Here is a 4,626-nt window from a genome sequence, read left to right as displayed (position 1 = left end):
TAAGAAGTATTGTCTATCCCTCCTCATTATTTCCTCAACCAATCGATTGAAATGGGGATTCATAATGGATTCTTCCACATCTGCTGAATGTATTGAAAAGTTGTCCATATGGTCATTGTGTGTATCATTGTTGTTTGTAGTGTCCATGTTCTCAACATTTGGAATGCTTCTAGAGACATCCATGTCAGGTAATGCGTTATGATCAGTATTGAAAAAGACATCATTGTCATACTCATAAGAACTCATGTTTGCAGACTCTTGAGCCTCTTTAGTTTCTCTCCTAGATTTTTGAAGATGGGTTTCAACCATGAACTAGGTATTGACCAAGATGTGTGAGACTAGACGAAAATGGAAAAGGTATGGAAGACCAAGAGTTGAATGGAATGTAAATGAATCTAAGGTGTACTTGCGATGTCCAAAGTGTAAGACCAAGTATGTATGTAGTAGAGTAGGTGTGGCTTCCAAAGAGAGGATAGTTTCTCTTGATGAGGTAAGTTGATCTTGCCTCTAAGTAAGACCAAATGAGACCCAAAGGTGATAGACCTTGATGAGGGACCACTTAGCAAAGTGTTGTTGTATGTAGTGTGTTGACAAAGTATAATGAGGACAAGCAAGTGACCTTTTGACTCAAGTTTAGACAAGTGTGAATGTAAAGTGAGATATGAAGCAATGATGGACTGTGTGAGACCCAAAGACAGGTTGAATGCTAGATGAAACCTAGAGAAACAACCTAGGAAGCTCAAGAACTCCAAAATTGACTGTGTTTGTTTGCTGGACTGTAAAAATTTTGCAATTCTGAACACAGATGCGCCTGTATACTTCACAGACGCGGTTTCCTGACACAGACGTGCCTCTATTCAACACAGACGCGTTTTCGAGATTTTGATGAATGCACTATTGATTCCGGGAACATAGATGCGTTTCTGCCCTACACAGATGCAGTTAGACAACACAGACGTGATTATGACAGACACAGATGCGTTTCTGTAAAATTTGTGCAATTTTTTCCAATCTATGAAGTCATTTTGTTGTGACCAAATCTGACTGTTTGACTATTTTTCATGACAAGAGGACAGAGTGTTGATGAAGACCCAATGTTTGTAAGTGTCTAGACTAAAAAATGACTCCAATAAAAAGTGTATTGTTTGATGTAAAAATGTTTTGCATACACTTGAAGACACAAAAGACACAATGTTTTGCTGTTTGGTCTCGAATGTTTGAATGTTTAAAATAAGTCAAGCACAATTCTTATGGTTGGCCAAGACAATAGTTGTTGATCCCACATGGGGTTTTACCCCCGAGGCTACACTATTCAGAGCGGATACTTAGATGCTTGACCTCACTGGCTCCACCCTCGGCACTCACTTCTTGGGTCAGCCAAGCATCAATCCCCACGAAAACTCCCCATGGCAAACTTTGTATCTCTACTAAGAACCGTATGTGTGTGGGCCGCTACCAGAGGTTCGACCTCCTGCCCCAACAACTAGAAGGATTTGGGCTTCTAAAACAAAAGGTGCTAGTAAGGGCATCCGCTCGTGTGGCCATACATTCGGCACTTTCAGCTCTGTAAATACAGAAGGCTCCCAGCTAGTAGGGGTTATGCCCTACAACTGATCAAATAAATTTGATCAAACAGGTTTATGGGGAGACATAGTGTCGGTATGAACTAATCAGCACACGTTATTCATAGTTATCACCATGAATACATTTTTTTATAGTGGTTCGGAAGAGGTGGGTTTTCCTCGCTACCACTTGGGTCGTTCTCTTCTCACTAGTAGTCCTAATGACCACACAGGAAGACAGGCCCTCTAAAGATTAAACAAAAAGAGCCTATTGCTCAAGACACAAAAGACAATGATTCAATTTTAGTGCACCAATTGAAGTATTTGCTAATCTATGAAAACAAGGCACACAATAAAAGTCAAAACCCTTGCTAAGGACCTGCAACAAAAGGTTGTTAGTAGTTTGGATTGTTTCAAATGATCACCCCTTCCTACAAGCACACAAGTTAGGTAAATTTTAAACCCAAAAGACTTTGTGAAAATAGGGGCCTTCAACCAAACGTTAAACCAGATCTGCACCAATTTCGTTAGCTAGATCTGAAAATGTTAGTGCAAAATAAACCAGATCTGAAACCCTATATGCCAAAAACTCAAAACTGAATCAATAAACTTCAAAATTTTGAAATTGGTTAACACAGACGTGGTTAACCTTTACACAGACGCGGTTATGTGATGCAAACGTGGTTCTATGATGCAGACGCGATTTAAAATGTCACAGAAGCGGTTATGTGATGCAGAAGCGGTTCTGCAATGCACAGATGCGGTTAGAAAACACAGATGCAGATCTGTGACGTAGACGCGATTTAAAATGTCACAGACGCGGTTAGAAAACCCAGACGCGATCCGAAAGTTCACAGACGCGTCAAAAAGCCAAAAACAGGATCCGAAAGTATGCCAACGCGAAAATATCAAAATGCTGCCGAAAATGTCAGATCTGCAACTTCAAAAACACAAAATCTGCAACAAAGATGTTAAATACAAAAGGGACAAGAGTCCCACCGGGCATGCCAAAATGTTTATGGTGAAAATGGATAACAATAATAACAATATTGAAAGGCTAAATGAATTCAACCACCAAACCCTAGCCTAACAACATCAAAGATCCACCATAACATATGAAGATTACCTAAGACAATGTAAATAAAATGAAATCACAAAGATTATACCATTACATGTCCAATAGGGTTTTGATCTCCATTCTTCCTATCTCCATTGATCTTGCTTGATATATTTGCTCTCAAATTTTATGTGCACAAGAGCTCAACAAAGAACGGAATGTGGTTGTAAGTAGGATCGTAGTGTAGCTAAGTCTTTAAGATCATTCATTAGGTCATTAGGGTTTGATAATGAAGAAAGCATCTCCTTAAATAGAAGACACTATATGAAATGGAGCGATAAGATTGAGAGGTGTAAAAAGGAGGTCAGCTATGATTAGAGGGTAGGTAGAAGAAATAATAAAATAATGAAAGAGGTAGGTAGTGTAGGAATTAAGAGATGAATGACATGTGTCATGTGTAGAAAAGGTTAATGAATTAATTAAATAAATAAAGATTTATTTAATTAATAGAAGAAATGAGATCAATTAAATAAATAAATATTTATTTAATTTAAGAAAAGGATAATTTAAATAAATAAATGTATTTATTTAAATGAGAAATAAGGCTAGAAGAGGATAAATGAATTAATTAAATAAATAAGGATTTATTTAATTAATAGAAGAATTAGGCTTAAATAATTAAATAAATAAAATATTTATTTAATTAGACATGACAATTTTGGGTGTCTACAGGAACCTATCCACAATATTATGACAATCTGGTAGAAGTATATGAACTACCTATAGCTCACTACTCAAAACATAGAAAGGGCTACAACCCAAGAAAGATTCATTGTCTTACAAGCACATTCAGATCACATCCGAAAGATCATGAACTGATAGAATACCATCTCCTTATGCCTAGTTACAGTTCCAATTAAGAACATATAACTTCTTCTTCTCACACTCTTTCTCTGCCTTTGAAATATTAATACATTACTTGCACATACACTCATCCACAACATTCTAAATTACAAAGATATTACATTAATTTATACATGGCATCAACCTTTGATAAATCAACAAGGTCAGCTCAACACTCATCACCTAATTACAAAAATATAACCACACACACTAAAATATCAAATACGAACCAAGGAATATTGACTAATACATAGCATGAACCCAAATAAATCGCCACATACATGCTACACCTCCAATAATTACACCATGAACATCCGCAAAATGCTACAAGAATCTAGTCGCCCAAAACAATGAAGAACACCACCAAACCGAAGAGAAACATCAATTACGAGCTCGGTGATCAATGCAGACCACCAACACAAAAGGTACATGATCTAGAAACATCCACAAGAATCATGAGTTACCATCGCAACATCTGCAACATCTCAAATGACTAGAATCACATCATCATTGTATTGAACTTCAAGAAAACAAACTGCAATGACTATCAACCTGGAAAAATCACTTGCGGATCTCCAAACCACAAACCACTTGAATTGAAGACACACATCAACATCCCAAACACTTCTCCAGATCCGCAGATCAAGATATTAAAATGCAGAGCAATGCAGATCAAAATACTAAATACTTTGGCATCACTGAACAACAAAAAAATGAGTCACAACACAAATAACCATAACTTACTCAAATCTACATGCGAACCTCTGAAAATTATATTGAATCATCTATACACAATCCTTTGCAAACCCTTTAATCTGCAAACTCTGATCATCAACATGTTGAACAAACCAACTCATTGAACTCACTGCAACACTGTCACAAATAGAGAAATATGTTGACATCAATGACAACACATCTCTCAAATATCTATCAAGCACATATTTGCAGCATATTCCCAGCAATATCCAACAAGTATAAGTAGAAAATCAGGAGTAGAGCCATAAGATGGCAAAGTCTTTCACTTTCATGTGATGATTTTATAGTTATAACAAGAAGAATTGATTTAGTACAACAAATGAGCAGATTTATGACATTTTGGACTCA

Source organism: Cryptomeria japonica, chromosome 5 (assembly GCF_030272615.1).
Source record: "Cryptomeria japonica chromosome 5, Sugi_1.0, whole genome shotgun sequence".
NCBI classification, from domain to species: domain Eukaryota; kingdom Viridiplantae; phylum Streptophyta; class Pinopsida; order Cupressales; family Cupressaceae; genus Cryptomeria; species Cryptomeria japonica.
The sequence above is the reverse complement of the archived record's forward strand: the minus strand, read 5'-3'. Positions refer to the sequence as shown.